The sequence below is a fragment of the Dama dama genome, chromosome 22, assembly GCF_033118175.1.
Source record: "Dama dama isolate Ldn47 chromosome 22, ASM3311817v1, whole genome shotgun sequence".
Lineage (NCBI taxonomy): Eukaryota > Metazoa > Chordata > Mammalia > Artiodactyla > Cervidae > Dama > Dama dama.
In genome coordinates this window covers 8,357,413-8,375,117 of record NC_083702.1, presented here as the reverse complement: position 1 = coordinate 8,375,117, position 17,705 = coordinate 8,357,413, and the positions used below count along the sequence as shown (strand labels likewise).

Sequence of the window (17,705 nt, the reverse complement as noted above, 5' to 3'; positions counted from 1 at the left end):
ACACTGAAGGGTTCTGAGAGGAGTGTAACAATGTCTGACTTCAGACTCGGTTGAAGGTCTACTGAGTGGAGAATGCCAATCACCACACAGGGAGATGAAGAAGTATGATGACAAAGGGCAATGGGGCAAACACAAAGAGGGACACCTACCACTGGATATGAGTGAGGGCAGGCTTCTCAAACGGAGCCATGTCCGAACAGAATCCTGAAGGACAAGTAAGAGTTAGCAAGAAAGCAGCAGAGGGTAGAGGGGATGGAAATGGAGGCCACGGATGTAGAAAAGTCAGAGGAGTTTCAAAAAGGTTTGGTATTTGGTACAACTATCAAACAGTCAAAACATATTTTATACAAATATACCACTGATAATGTCTGCCCAAGAAAAAGACATCATGGAACAAACCTAATGAAATATTTGCATGACCTTTGTGAAAAAAAAAAATCATAAAATCAGTGGGTTTCTATTAAAGAAGGCTTATTTAATCAGAGAAATAAAGCTAACTAAATGGACAGGAAGACCCAACATTTACAATGTATATTTTCCCCCCTTAAAATCAAAATCCCAACAAGTGCACCCAAACACACGTACAAGAATTCCACAGCAGCATGATTCGTAACAGCCTCAAGCCAGAACAAACCAAACATCCATCAAAAGTAAAAATGGACAAATTACAATCATGAAATGGTTTATACAGCAATGAAAATAAACTATAGCCACACACAATTCAACAAAAATAAATTTCAAAAACATCAAAGAAGCCACCAAAGGAACACCGATTCACATCAAGTTTGCGTGTGTGCTGTTGCTCAGTTGTGTCCAACTCTTTGTGACCCCATGGACGTAGGCGTCAGGCTTCTCTGTTCATGGGATTCTCCAGCCAGAATACTGGAGTGGATGTCCATTCTCTTCTCCAGGGGATCGCCCTGACCCAGGGATCGAACCCAGGTCTCCTACACTGCAGGTGGATTCTTTAGCGTCTGAGCCACCAGGGAAGCCCCAAGTTTAGAAACAAACAATGCTAACCTATTAGCTAACCTATTACGTTCAAAGTCAGGACAGTACTCTTCCCTGGGCAGGGAGAGAGAATACTAATTGGGAAGAAGCACAAGGGGTGGTTCTGGGGTGCTGGAAATGTTTTATTTCTTCCTTAAGTAGTAATTATGCACAAGTATATTCACTTTATGATAACTCAACAACCACAATGCTTACAATTTGTGTGTTATTCTGTATCAATGTTATATTTTGATAAAACGGAAATGTCTGCAATTTACTTTGAAATGCATCCAAAAAATAAGGTGGATTGATGCACAAAGGGATAGATCTATTATAAAGAAAATATTATAAAATGTTAATGGCAGAATCTGAGTGATGGATATAAAGGAGTGCATTGTAAAGCTCTCTACTTCATCATATGTTTGAAATTTTTCATTTGGAGGAAAAAATCCCAATGAGCTTTCTTATAGAACTTCACAAGCTGATTCTAAAATTATGGAAAATTAAAAGGACAAAATTAGCCAAAACAATTTATCTCCCCAATTAATATAAGTATTACATAAATGTGTGTATGGGTTTTAAAAATGAGAAATATTACTACATAAGGAGAAGCAAAGAAGTAGAAAAAAAAAATAGAACATAATTATGGCAATCCAGGCAGGAAATGCTGGGCTTACAATGATCATCTAAACTTATTATTTCCCCATTTTATAAAAAATAGTAAGATTATAAGAAACTTCCAAGAGACATAAAATAAAGGATCTATGACATTATAAACATGAAGATCTTCATTCAAATCATGCAATTCAATAATTCCATATCTACTCACCATTCTTCCGCTCACTAAGTGGAGGCAAATTGGGATTTCTGGCAGGGTGGAGGCCGAGGGTCAGCTCGGGCTGCAAGGAGAGCTCCTGCAGTTCATTGGCAACAGCCTCGCTCTGGGGGCTGGGAGCCGCGGACAGGGACACCAGAACGGGTTCATCATCATTCTCGCCGGCCCCTCCTCCGTCCAGCCCATTCACAGCAATGACGGAAGGGGGCAGGCACACTACACTGGAGAAATCCACCTTGGCTTTCGTGATGGCAACCTGGAAATGGAAAAGGAAAGGAAAAGTTTACATGTGGAAAAGAGACTATTCCACTGAGTACAGAATGCTGAATACTAATTATCACATTACTGGTGCGCTACCACTATTCTTAAAAAGTTTTTTGTAAAGTAAGCTAGCATTATTTATTAAATTAATATTTACTATGCTCACAGAGTGCATGAGATTTCAAGTCTGGCAATTGTCCTCAACTATATCACTCGGGAGGACAATGTACAATTGAAATAAAAGTAACGCACAAACATGTCGATATATGGCAAAAACCATCACAATATTCTAAAGTAATTATCCTCCAATTAAAATAAATTTTTAAATAAATAAAACACTATAGAAATAAAAAAAACCAACACACACACATGTCTCATAGGATAAAAGGAAACAGTAGCAAGGAGAAAGAGCTATGAGATCACGGTTACCTTCCAACTACTAAGGAAAAATATCTTGAGAAATAATACTTAATGATATTAAAGTATATTGCACCAACTTAATCTGGGGGAGAAAATTTCTTTAAGAAAAGAATTCCTTAACCACTAGATTCCACACAGAAATACGGAGATGTCTGTTTGATAATGGATAATTGCTCAATTTTTTAAAATTTTTATACAACTTTTAAAGGTTACTTTCCATCGAAATACTGGCTATATTCCCCATTTTGTATGCTACATCCTTGATCCTGACACCCAACAGTCTATCCCTCTCATTCCTCTTCCATCCATATTGCCTCTCCACCCCCACCAGCCCCCAACTGGAAACCACTAGCTTGTTCCCTGTATCTGTGCGTCTGCTTCTTTTTTGTTATGTTCACTAGTTGGTTGTATATTTTTAGATTCCACATGTAAGTGATATCACACAGTATTTGTCTTTCTCTCTCTGACTTATTTTACTTAACAAAATGCCCTCCAAGTCCATCCATGTTGCTGCAAATGGCAAAAATCTGTTCTTTTTCATGGCTGAATGGTGTTCCACTGTGTGTATGTGTGTGTGTGTACACATATATATACATATATATGTACGTGTGTGTGTATATATATATGTATATCACGTCTGCTTTATCCACTCATCTGTTGACAGGCATGTAGGTTGTTTCCATATACAGCCAAGAGTAAATAATGCTGTTATGAACACTGAGGTGTATATTATCTTTTCAAAGTAGTGTTTCAAAGTAGTGTTTTTGGTTTTTAGCTCAAATATTTTAACCTACCTGAATACTTAATCATAGTACCCAGGAATGGGATACTAAAAAGCAAAACACATGCCAACATAAGAAAAAGATCTTTAAAAATGAAAAAGAATACAAATAACAAGAAAGTCTTTTCAAAAACATGAGAATTAATGGTTTAGGGAATTAAGACTATATTCACCCGCCAAATCCTGTGGAATTATGAAGAAGATTTTTTTCAAAGCATTTAAAATGCAGAAAATATTTATTTAAAGTTTTAAAAAGTATGATATAAAAATACATACTCATATAAAAATATTACACAGGGGAAAAAAGACCATAAAGAGTTACTCAGTCATGTTCAACTCTTTGTGACTCCATGGACTGTAGCCCGCTAGGCTCCTCTGTCCATGGGATTTCCCAGGCAAGAATACTGGAGTGGGTTGCCATTTCCTTCTCCAGGGGATCTTCCCAGCCCAGGGATCAAACCAGGGTCTCCTGCATTGCAGGCAGATTCTTTACCAACTGAAGCCATGAGGAAGTTTACCAAAACAAAAAATGGGTTTTGTTTGTTGGACTATGAAAAATTTTAATTTTAGTTTCCAAATTTTCTCTAAAATATATATTGTTTTTTTAATGAAGAGGCTATAATTCTTAATCTAAAAAGGGGGCCTAGGGGCTCCCTGCAGACTTTAGTGAGGACTTGCATCTAATATGCTTCAGATGAAGAAATCACCAAAATATTGGAAAGCCATGAAATGAAGAAAGACATTGAAAACTAAAAGGACCATCACATCCACCTTCATGTAAAGCTTTCACTGTGCCCAAAGCTAACTGTAGTTCTAGTTGATCCTCATAAAATACAAAGGAAAGGAAATGATCCAGGTAAGAGCAATTAAGGGGGGTGGGGTTTGACATTAAGAAGAACAAGGATATTAAGAAGGACTCTCTACTCCAAAAAGGGTGAAAGAAAGTGAGTGAGGGATGTTCAAAAGAAAAAATATATTTTAGGAATGCAACAGTCTAAGAGATAATATGGGCAAACACTGGAGAAACAACTGTTAAAGGGTTTGAAAAATTGTAGGAATTATATAATAACAAATGCCTACCAAGAAAATCCAGAATCTGACCTTCAAAGAATTTTGCCCATCTTGTCTATGATTTACCATCATTTAAGCCATGTCTCTATGTGTACCAGGAGAAAACAATTGTTATACATGATTAATCCATCTGGCTTATTAGCTAATAGCATGTTTGCTTTCCTTAACAGGAGCCTTTTCAGACTAAAAAATTCAATTTTATGATATTCAAAAATCCTTTGCGGGGAGAAGAGCTCTGTGTGGGGGTGTGGGCCGGCTCTCTGTGTACCACATGGAAGAGCTGCAGCCTGGCTCCAGGAAGCCTGAGTGCCCAGCCTCTCCCAGAGCCCCGTCTGCCCCTGCCCTCCGCCACCCCTGCATCCCTTCCCCAAACTCCATGGGCCCGGCCCTGTGCTCTCCACCCCAGGACAGGCTTTGGGCAGTGGGGTGTGGGCTCAGGGTCTGCCCAAAGTCGCTCGAGTTCATGACTGAGCCACATCTTTCCTTATCCCCTGCAGGAGAGAGAAACCTCAGGAGGCCCAGAGCCTAAGTCTAGGTGTTTCTCAGACATGCTGTGTGGCCTCAGGTGCCATCTTTGGGTTCCAGTCTATTTTGTCGAGTGAAGAGGCCGATTTCGATTTCTAGCAATGGGGCAGGGACCAGGTAGTCTGAATGTTTCCTAGCTATAAAACACCTAGAAATGCTGGATAAATCTGAACAAGGGTTTTAAATGCACGAGAGCTTCCCTGGTGGCTCAGAGGGTAAAGCGTGTGCCTACAATGTGGGAGACCCGGGTTCAATCCCTGAGTCGGGAAGATCTCCTGGAGAAGGAAATGGCAACCCACTCCAGTATTCTTGCCTGGAAAATCCCATGGACGGAGGAACCTGGTAGGTTACAGTCCATGGGGTCACAAAGAGTCGGACACGACTGAGTGACGTGACTTTCTTTCTTTCTGTAAATGCACAGCTGAACTAACAAGAAAGTAGAGAAACCTCTGGCTCCAGGAATGAGGCAGGAACCAGGAATCACAGCGGTGAGACGAAAGTAGCCAAGACGTGGTGCAGCACACGGTTGGCTCTGGGGAGCTGCTGGTCTTAATGGCCACACAGCTTAGGTTTTCATGTCCACGGCGGACAGAAAAGGGGGTTCTGAGTCTGACAGGCTAGGGAGCTGCATTGAAACTTCTCTGTAAAGTTGGATTCAATTTCACTAAAGTATAAATCAGTGAGATTTTAGATTAAAAAAACTTGGCCAGGGTGTTGGTAGTAATCCTTTGAAACTTAAACTCCTTAGGACAGAATCCTCAATCACCCTGAAACATATGAGCATGCTCACACAGACACACAAACGCACATAGATGATGGCACTGAGAAGTGAGTTTAAACACACACACACTCTCTCTCTGCCCCGCCCCCGCCCCCCCTTAAATGAGTCCTAAGGAAAGCAGCAGCAGGACAGTACCAAAACTTCAACTTTAGGGTTGTGAATATACACTGGAATATTACTCAGCCACAAAAAGAAGGAAATACTGCTATTTGCAAAAATATGGAGAGACCTTGAGCACATCATGACATAAATCAGACAGAAAAAGACAAATATATGCAAAAATATAAAACTCACACAAAAAAAGATCACACTTGTAGTTATCAGTAGTGGGGGTGGGAGGTGGAGTAACCGGATGAAGGTTGTCAAAAATACAAACTTCCAATCACAAGTAGAGCTAACACTGCTATATATTTCTAAGTTTTTAAAGGAGTATATCCTAACAGCTCTCATCACAGAGAAAAAGAAATTTTTCGTTTATATGAGATGATGAAAGTTAACAAAACTTATTGTGGTAAACATTTCACAGTATACATAAGTCAAGTCATTATTTACACTTTACACCTTAAACTTACACAGTGCTATATATCGATTATATCTCAATAAAACTGGGAAAAGACATTTGCTAAGTCATTATAGACTATATGAGTTCATACCTCTCATTAGAAAATGATGTTTAACTGAGATGGTAGCAGCTGTGTGTGTAGAGAGTAGACAGACCCTGCAAATAGTATTTGCACGTTTAACATCCACTTGATAAATACTTGTCCAGAAGACAAAAGCAAATGAAAGACACTTAAAAGATAATCTGGGGACCAAGACAGGTAGGTCTTGAGGAAAATCTGAATGATATAAGAAGACTGGACAGGAATCAGCAAACCTCATTCAAGTACTCCAGGTAAGCTGCTGGGGCAGAATTATAGTTTCATACAAAAAGTTCTTAACAAAACAGCAAAATCTCCTTATTTCAGACTTCACTGATATCTGTGAGTCTACAACCAAGTATGAGATTAAGAAAAATTTTATGCTACTTTGAGGGAGGGGTAGGATAAAAGAATGCCAATAATTTTATAATGTTTACCAGATTAAGAGAAAAACTAAAATACTGCCTCATAATGTATAATTCTTAACACAATTACAAAAGAGACTAACATATAACACAGTCAATATTAATATGTAAATGTATATTTCTCATTTCAAATGAGCTATTTTTGCATTTAAAATGGCCTGGCAATAGTGTTTCTCAACGTGGAGTTTCAGCTTTGTAAGATACAAAAATTCTAGAGATCTGTTGGACAATAATGTGAATATACTTAACACTACTGAGCTATCCACTTAAAAATGATTAAGATGGTAACTTTAGTATCATGTTTTTTACCACAATAATTTTGAAATAGTTTGGCAAGATCTCTGCTTAAGAAATAATTTACTAAACTAACCCATATTAGTCACTGAGTTTGAAAGAATAAACTGTCTATTCTTTAAAGTGTCCTTAAATTTATTTTTCAGTAATTCAGAACAACCTTTCTCCTATTACTTTGAATTAGAAAATTATTATTGCTAAGATTCAGAGATCTGACATTCACATGTGTTAGTACTCCCAAAAGACAATAAAGATCCACCCATCACATGATATCCTGATTTTTTTAACAAAGCAAATGAAGTTAAACTGCATGAGTCTGTAATTCTGGTATGCACTTAATACACATAACCAGTACTTCTTTTAAAAAAAAAAAAGAAAAGATATCTCTTTAAAAGAAACCAGAATATGGCCCCTCAAAGAAAGTCAAACCAAGTCAAGTCCAGGCATGAAGAAAAATGAAGTTTAAAAAGTGATGTGTTTTAGACTCGTGCCTTTTCAATAGATTACAGAAGGGAATATCGAATCCTGTAATGACCTGGACCATGACTGCCTGCCACTACCTTGAATGAAAGAAAACGCAGTTTGAAGAACTTTTATTCAGTGTTCCATTCAGAATTTATTTTAATAGTTTAGCATCTGATTGTTGAAAGTTGCTCAGTCATGTCCTGCTCTTTGCAACCCCATGAACTATACAGTCCATGGAATTCTCCAGGCCAGAATACTGGAGTGGGTAGCCTTTCCCTTCTCCAGGGGATCTTCCCAACCCAGGGATTGAACCCAGTTCTCCCACATTGCATGCAGATTCTTTTCCAGTTGAGCTGGTAAAGGGATTAAGTTCCATATTTATAAGATTATTAAGGGCTTGAAGAAGTCACATGAAAATTTTACATACCTATATAGATAGTTTACCACACATTTTTACCAGGCAAGTTACATGCTATAGTAGTATTTAACTGAACGATTTCAAGTTAATTAATTTCAATTTAATTGAAAGATTTCTTTCAAAATGCTAACACTAAATGGTATTACAAAAATTCTTCCATAAAAAATCATTAGGGGCCGGCAGAACAGATGAAACAAGAGTGACAGAACATTGCTAACTACTGAAGCTTTATATTGGGCATATGGAGATTCATTATACTGTTGTTATCTCTATATTGATGTATGTTTGCTAACATTCTTATAATTTAAAAAAAAATTTTTTTTAAATAATAGTCTTCCATAGAACCAAGTAAAGACTTGGTAAGACATAAAGCAAGGTTTCCTTAATTTTCACCTTAGAAAATAAGCCAAACAAAAGTCAAGGGTAAGCACTGACAAAAGAAAAGAGAGAATATTTAGCATGAAATATATACATTGGGAAGATTTATTTCTCCAGCAAACATACCTACTTTCTACTCACTTTTAAATAGCCCACAGGAGAAAGTCCTAGTTAACTGGGAATCTAGAGACAAGAACCAAAAATGCTGAGGCATTGCCATCATAGATTAAGTCTACTCTACCAGTTCTTGAATACTCCTAAAATTGTATTTAATGTACAATTTGCATGAAGAAGAAAAGCTGAAAGAGTAATATTTATCTCAGATTAGATGTGTAATGCTATTTAGAAAAATTAAAGTTATGTCTCAAAATACCTTCCGAAATATCTCAAAGGAAATGTAATTAAAATAACCAAGAGCAAAAAAAATCTGCATCATGTTTTGATGGTGTAAATTTATACTTCTACTGAATCCAAAGTCAAACTTTCTTTTTCATCATAGGATCACCAACTTCAGTTTCTTGGCTGCTGATTCACATATGATCAGTAGCAGCCAGAACAAAAACAACACGGGGGCAGGGTCATCTCCCACAACCCATCTGTTTCCCTCTCCTGCTGGCCTGGTTCCGCCTCATCCTTTCTCCTCCCCACCCCCTTTGTGGGCCGCATGCCTTCTGCTGGTGCCGAGTGGCATATGTAACTAGAAGCAACAGCACGAAATGTGTCAGAGGAGTGGAAGAGCTCAGGCAGACAGATGATAAATCTGAAAAAGTATACACTATCATGATTTTGTATTATGACCCGTGATAAAAGAGTTTCACACAACCAAATGATATGGTTCTTCTTTCAAAAAAAAGTTTCTCTGTATAAAAAGTGGTTTTTAAAATCAATTAATGAAACTTTTTTTTAGCTGTACAGATTTTTACTTTTATTCCCCTCGATTTACTTTAACAGATAAACCAAATCTTTAAAACTCTTATTGTCTAAGCCCTGCACTCCTGTAGTAGAAGTTCAACTACTATGATGGACAGACCATAAAAAGAGGTCTCAGGACTACACTGGAAAAAAAAGGGACCTAGCTAAGACTAGCCTTCCAGATACCCCCATCAAAGTGGCAGGCAGGTTCTCTCCTGTACCCACTAGGCAAACCCAGTCACTTGCTGAATGCCACCATGTGGACCAAGTTAACACCATGTGGAACAGAAGAATCCCCCAAACTAAGCCCTGCCCAAATGACTTACCTACAACATTGGGAGATACAATAAATGACATCAGATTTCTTAACATCAGCGCTGGAAACTGAGATAGAATATACTTTCAAATTCTCAGAAAAAAAATTATTTTCAAACTGGAATTGCTTATATAGCCTATCACTCAAGTAGGAAGGCATTTCAACTAACAAAAACTTTACCACCCAAGTAATTTTTTTTTCAGAAACTTCCATGGATCTTCAGTTTTTGCTCACTTCAGGTTTTCAGCTTCTCCCAAGGGGGAATCAGCCATCCAAGTCTTTCCTCTTATTCCAACAAAACATATAAAAGCTAACAATACAGAACTGCCTCTTCAGTAACAGCAGTACAAGGCCCTTCAGAGCACTTGCTTCACTTCTCACTACTCCCCTCTAAGCACCTGCTGCTGCTTTCTACTTGTGACTGCTGGAATCGCCTCTTCTGCAACCCACCTTCTTCTCCCTATTATCACTTTCCAACAGGCTACGCTTCCATAAGATTCCGGGCTTGCTTCTCACTTTTACTACTATTAAAACAGACTGATCCTCCACTGGGCAGGTAAGTGCACTGAGCAAAGAGATTCTGTCCTACTGTCTTTTTCACTCAAGTAGCTGGATATTATACTTGACACGGAATAGGAACTCAATGAACATTTGCTCATCTACTGACTATATTAACCTCATGGAAACCACATGACATATACACAGTCAGCACTGATACAGAAAAAAAAAGAGAAAAAGGTTCTGTCACAGGTAGGTATTTACTTTTAAATAAAAATACACATAAGATCAGAAAAGGTTCCTAAGACACTAAAGTTTGAAAGCACTCATAAAAAATGGACAGTATTATAGAACAGAATGGGGCTTCCCTGGTGGCACTAGTGGTAAAGAATCCATCTGCCAGTGCAGGAGATGTAAGAGACATGGGTTCAATCCCTGGGTCGGGAAGATCCCCTGGAGGAGGACATGGCAACCCACGCCAGTGTCCGTATCTGGAGAATCCCATGGACAGAGGAAGCTGGCAGGCTACAGCCCACAGGGTTGCCATGAGTCAGACACGACTGAAGCAGCTTAGCACGCGTGCACACACAACACAGAGACAGGCTCACACACATAAAGAGCAGACCTGTGGTTGTCCACAGGGAGGGAGGCGTGGGGGGGGAGTATTGGGAGTGTGCGATTATACAGAGAGTGGGTAAACAACAAGGTCCTACTGCATACCACAGGGAACTATATTCAGTATCCTGTGATAAACCATAATGGAAAAAAATGTGGAGAAGAATATATGCATTAACTGAGTCACTCTGCTGTAAGCAGAAATTAACACATTGTAAATCGACTGTATGTCAACAAACACTTCTAAATGGGTACTACTGACAAGATTAACTTATTTTTTACTCATTCCCTCAATAAATATCTACTGAGTACCTACTACACGCCAGGTATTTTTCTGGGTGCTGAGGGATGCTACAGTGAATAAAACAAATTCCTGACCTCAGGGAGCTTATATTCTTCCAGGAGACAGAACAGCCTAAATAAAAACAAGGGTGTGGAAAGGTGTAGAAGATGTTCAAAAGGGCAATCGCATACAAGTTACATGAGATGTGCCTGGGATAGCAAGCTGAGCTTCACTCTAGGAAACAGGAATAAATCAACTACAGTTCAATATAAAATAAAATAAAAATTTAAAGTAGGGAACAGCATAATCAAACCATGTTTTGGAGGATCAATCTGGCAGTGGAATAAATACTGGATTGGCAAAAAGGACAATGAGGTTGGGGAAAAAGTTACAAAGTTACTTTCATTAGGCAAAGTATAACTTACTGAAATCCTGACTTGCAGTAGTAAATGCAGAAAGACAGGAACTGTCACACACAACATGGAGCCATACCTAGCACTTTCTAGAGCAGAAAGTCAAATCTTTGCTCAGTTAATGTGGAATGAGTAAGAGAGAATTTATAAGTGATACAATTGGTTTGTATTTGGTTATGGGGGGAGTGAAGAAAAGGAGGTATCAGAGGTGATACCGAGGTTTTAAGCCAGAATGACTGCAGAACACGAATTCTGCTAATAGAAACAGGGAAGAGAGGAGGAGGACCTTTACCTGAGGGGATAATGAATGCGATTTTGGGTACTGGATGCAGCAGCCAGTCAGATAAGAGAAACATCATTTCAGTTCCCTGGTGGTTAAGACAGTAAAGAATCTGCCTGCAATGAGGGAGATCCAGGTTCAATTCCTGTGTCAGGAAGATCCCCTGGAGAAGGGCATGGCAAACCACTCCAGTATTATCTTTTTGGTTTGTTTTTTTTTACTTTTTAAAAATTTATTTCTTAATTGAAGGATAATTGCTTTACAGAATTTTGTTGTTTTTTGTCAAGCCCCAACATGAATCAGACATAGGTAGCCATATATCCCCTCCTTTTTGAACCTCCTTCCCATCTCCCTTCCCCTCCCACCCCTCTAGGCTGATACAGAGGCCCTGTTTGAGTTTACCGAGCCATACAGCAAATTCCTGTTGGCTATCTATTTTATACATGGCAATGTATGTTTCCATGTTACTCTTTCCATACATCTCACCCTCTCCTCCCCTCTCCCCATGTCCATAAGTCTATTTTCTATGTCTGTTTCTCCACTGCTGCCCTGTAAATAAATTCTTCAGTACCGTTTTTCTAGATTCCATATATATGCATTAGAATATGGTATTTATCTTTCTCTTTCTGACTTACTTCACTCCGCATAATAGGTTCCAGGTTCATCCACTTCATTAGAACTGACTCAAATGTGTTCCTTTTTATGGCTGAGTAATATTCTGTTGTGTCTATGTACCACAACTTCCTTATCCATTCATCTGTTATGGACATATAGGTTGCTTCCATGTTCTAGCTACTGTAAATAGTGCTGCAATGAACAATGTGATGCATGTATCTCTTTCAATTTTGGTTTCCTCAGGGTATATGCCTAGGAGTGGGATTGCTGGGTCATATGGTGGTTTTATTCCTAGTTTTTTAAGGCATCTCCATACCGTCTTCCATAGTAGCTGTATCAATTTACATTCCCACCAACAGTGCAAGAGCATTCCCTTTTCTCCACACCCTCTCCAGCATTAATCATTTCTAGACTTTTTGATGATGGCCATTCTGATTGGTGTCAGGCAATACCTCATTGTAGTTTTGATTTGTATTTCTCTAATAATGAGCAATGTTGAGCATCTTTTCATGTGTTTGTTAGCCATCTGTATGTCTTCTTTGGAGAAATGTCTGTTTAGGTCATTTTCCCACTTTTTGACTGGGTTGTTTGTTTTTCTGGTATTGAGTTGTATGAGCTGCTTGTATATTTTGGAAATTAATCCTTTGTCAGTTGTTTCATTTGCTATTACTCCAGTATTCTTGCCAAGAGAATTCCATGGACAGAAGAGCCTGGTGAGCTACACAGCCCACGGGGTCACAAAGAGTTGGACACGACTGAGTGACTAACATTTTCACTCATACACATATGGAAAACATGGACATGAGTAGAAAACAGAAACAAAAAGGAATATAAGAAATAAAACAGAAAAAAAAAAAAAGACAGTAAGAGGAAAAGGCAGAGGTACAGACACAAGGGAATGATAAATTGTTATCATACCTGACTCTGTTGGTAACTCAGGAATGCCTAGTCTCAGATTGCCTACTTTGAGTTTTAGACCATCCCTCTGATTCCTAAAATTATCATATACAGCTGAGTATCTAATTACATATCGGTACTTTCTACTCACACTATTTTAGACGAAGCTCAATAAAGCTGTAACTTTATAATGCTGAGGGGCAACCAGCTGTCCCCAAACTTAAAGACACAAGTAAGCTCAAGGGCTTATAAAAAAGGACATGAACTTACCAGCTGGAAGCAGGAGAAATAAATAAAAACACTGAGAATCAAGAAAAGTAAAATATGTATTTTATCTGCGGGTTCAACTCTTTTTCTTTGTATCACCTCTCTACACGCCCCTGCCAGATATCCACAGCCTAGACCACAACCTAAAGGTGCTGGGTACACATGGGCACACCCTTCACTGCGTGAGACTGCCTGCCTTCAGTCTTAATGTCACTAAGAGGACCTTCTGGGATGGATCTGACTTCCATCAATTCACCCAACAAGTATATACTGAATATCAGGCACTGTTCTAGGCACTGGGAGTGCAAGAGAAAATATTCCTTCTTTCATGGAGCTTACATTACAGTGAAAGAGACACACACACAAAAATAAATACACAGTAAAATAATTTCAGGTAACTGTAACTTTTACGGGGGGTGTGGGATGGCTCATTTAAATTATATGTTCAAGAAAGGTCTCCCTGAGGAGATAATCTCTGAGCTGAGACTTGAATAATAGCCAACACTTAATGAGCACTTATCTGTGTGAGACACTTCATATGTGTGTATTCAACCTTCACAACATTAAGAGGTATTTACTTATATTATCCAATTTTTTACAGCTCAGGAAATGAAGGAACTGAGAGGTTAAATAGTAACTTGAATGCAGGCAATCAGGTTTCAGGACCCACGCTTCTAACCACTGCACAATCTGATGCTACCCGAATCCGACAAGCAGCAGTCTGCCATGCAGAGGAAACAACATGTACAAGCTCAAAGGCCGTGAGGTGGGAATGAGCTTGACATCTTCAAGGAATTAAAGACCAGGCTGGGCAGGGAGCAGAGAAAGAGGGTAGCGAAGTACGTTCTATGAAACACTGGATGCCCCATGAGGTTTTAAGCAATGGAGTGATATGATCTGATGTATGTTTTGAAAGATCACTTTAACAGCCGCACAGAGAACAGACTGTAGGGGAAGCTGTTTACCTTAGTCTGCTGCCTGACTTTCGAGTTTGGTACGTTCTGCCTGGCCCCCTAGAGACAACTGCAGTAGCGCTGGTTCAGGGAAAAGTTATAATATGTGACCTGTATCTTAGTACCTTGTATCACTGAGTTTGGCGATATGACCTGGGGCAAGTCACTCTGAATAAAAATTATTACTCTCTGTCCTGTTCTCTTAAAGAATATTATGAGAAGTTATCCTTGAGAAGTACACAGAATTTAACTATCAGGTGGCCTTTTTTTTTTTTTTCGCATGTGAAAATTTAATAGAAATTTGACGATTTGCCTCAACCCCATCTCCAATTCCATCCACCACCACCACCCCCCCACCCCGACAAGAAAAGGCTGCCTAACATTTAAAGCACTATTCTGGCAAGATGACTTCATTACATTCCTTGAACTATACTCATGCCCACAAACACTACAGATATGCTTTCCTTATGATTCCTAATCCTTCTTCTGCGGTACTCAAATGTGTTCTGATTTTTAACTGTGGAATTCTATTTGTCTTTTAGAAGTTTCTTCTCTAAGAATAAGAATGATGGATGTTTAGAAGTCCACACGCTATGTATAAAATACCTGAATAAATTTAAATATGATCTGAACATACGTGTAATTTCACCTACGAAACTGCATAATCCATCATGAGACAGTTTTCAAGTTAGGAATTCTTCTGTCACCTCCTCTCTGACACTAAAACCTTACACTCCGATATGTTAAGACAACCTGAAATGTTGCCAGGCCACAGTATAGAAAATCTGCCCTAGTGATGCTGTTCAGGTATGAATAATATGAAAAAAATTAGTTATTTTTGAACATACTGACTTTGCAATGAAAAACTTGTTGAGACAAACCTCATCGAGGATGAAGACAAGCAGCAGTTGGGGGAAAGGGAAGACGTGTACAGTACTACGCTTTGTTTCCACACTACAATGCAGTGTTTGAGGAGAAGCATTGTTTTCCAGGGCCAGAGGTTCACGTCCTTAGGTTCCCCAGTGAGCTCTCTCCCCATATCTTAAGAGTATGCTCCCTTCCTTATAAAATGAGCCATGAATATGTCCTAAATTCTTGATCAAACATTTCAAAACACTGAGAATGAAATATCTGGCCATAAAAAGAAGAGAAAAATCCAGAAACTGTCACAATTTTATAGGACTACAGCAAACTCAAATCCAAATACAGGAACACACTCTCAGAGAGGTACACTGAAGACCCGAGTGTCTGCGGGTCGAGGAGAAGCGGCCAGACTAGAGCTCCCGGGCACCCACTGGTGCTACAGCGAGGGACCCTCAGGACGATGTACATCCGTGACAGCACCTGCCGCCTTTGCCATGAAACACCGAGGCATGTCGCCAGCATGTGTACAGGCGTGTATGCTTAGTCGCCAAGTCACATCCAACTCTATACGACCCCATGGACTGCAGCCCACCAGCCTCCTCTGTCCATGGGATTTCCCAGGCAAGAATATTGGAATGCGTTGCCATTTCCTTCTCCAGGGAATCTCTCGACCCAGGGGTCGAACCCACATCTCCTGCATTGCAGGCGGATTCTTTACCACTGTGCCACCTGAGAAGCCTATGTCACCATCACACTCATCCATTACTCTTCTGATTACACTTTAATTATAAAAGCTACCCTATTAATTAAATGAATCTATTCTGACAAGATCAGTTACCATCTTTGGTATGGTATGGTATACCATACCAGAGCACTGGCTCTTCACATTACCTTCACAGTAAACAGTGCAGAATTTGTGTTTAAAAATATATTCTCAGTTGCTCATGGTCATCAATGGCTTCAATCAAGGCAGAATCTCTGGAAATACAATAAATCTCAAATAAAAACAGCTAAGTCATGGTCCATTATTCTTCCCTTCTGACAGCCTCTTGCTTCAAACATATTACTCTCAGCCAATTAATATTTTGAAAAAGGTGCTGAGAAGTTCTGATGGAATAAAATGTAACAGACATCAATAAATATGTTTTTAACTTCAGTACAATTATATTTAATGCTCTGAAATAAAGAGGGAAAAAAGACTACAGGCAAAGAAATCCATTTCCCAAACAAAAAACACAATGAAAGTGTTCTCCAAAGCACTGTGGGACTCTCCACTTTACAACTACATCTAAGAGCAGACGCTGTAGAATGCTAACACGCAGCAGCAGCCAGCAGTTAACACAGTGCATTTTGAAGGTGTCTGTCCTGGCAACACGATGTGGATATCAAAAGAAAAGGTAAGTGTACAGCAGCATGGAAATCTTCTATTGTCTTCCTAGCACCACACCACTCCTGGGTTACCTAGATCTGGACTTCTTTTACCTAAGGTGACAATAAACTTATATCACATTTAAAATCACTATTATTTTACTTTTGAAAAAAAGTGAAAGTGTTAGTTGCTCAGTTGTGTCCAACTCTTTGTGACCCCATGGACTGTAACACACCAGCCTCCTCTGTCCATGTGATTCTCCAGGCAAGAATACTGGAGTGGGTAGCCATTCTCTTCTCCAGGGGATCTTTCCGACGGGATCAAAACCCATGTCTCCTGCACTGCAGGCAGATTCTTCACCATCTGAGCCAGGGGGTCGCAAATGGTTGAACATAATGCTAATACATAATCTGCTGTCAGGAACAGAATGCTTCATGCAAAACAAGATAACATTTGCGGTGAGCCTTCAGATACTGAAGACTGAAAAGCTAGTGATAACTGTTATGCAGTGAGAAAACACCTCATTAAAGCACTACCTGATTATATTGGAATGCTTTAAGAGAAACAGGAAAGATTCAGAATGGTCTATGTGTTGGCTGCTTCTTGCAACTTTCAACAATTTATACAAGAGAGGTAAAAGGTAACAAGGACCTACTGTATAGTACATGGAGCTCTGCTGAATGTTATTAGTATATATGGCAGCCTGGATGGGAGGGGAGTTTGGGGGAGAATGGACACATGAGTATATATGGCTGAGTCCCTTCTGCTGTTCACCTGAAACCATCACAACACTCTTAATTGGCTATACCCCAATACAAAAGAAGAAGTTAAAAAAAACAAAAGAAAAATGAGAGGTAAGAGACTGGAGCTCACCAGTCAGTAAGAAGAGATACAACGGAACACGTCACTAAGGAAGGTGTTCTCTTCCCTGCGGCCTGCGATCTAAACTGACTAAAAGCCTCCTACTTTGAAGCCTTATAGGGTAGAAAGAGCAAACCACTCCACGTTCCAAAATGGTACAGTTAAAAGAGGTGACTGCCAAATGGAGATAAGACTGGACCTCTGCCATATAAAGGCTATGAACCCAATTGCCAAAACAAAATGGGGGTGTCAGGACCAATGGGGAGCCAATTGTTTC

The 17,705-nt window shown here is 39.3% G+C and overlaps 1 long non-coding RNA gene across 1 annotated transcript in view; it reads right to left on the bottom strand.

The window, feature by feature from the left end:
• Window positions 1-1,995: 1,995 nt before the first annotated feature.
• Window positions 1,996-17,705, bottom strand: part of LOC133043547 (uncharacterized) — a 76,076-nt gene continuing 60,366 nt past the window's right edge. The window contains exon 3 of the long non-coding RNA XR_009689721.1: window positions 1,996-2,081. This is a non-coding gene — a long non-coding RNA (uncharacterized LOC133043547). The remainder of the gene's footprint in view (window positions 2,082-17,705) is intronic.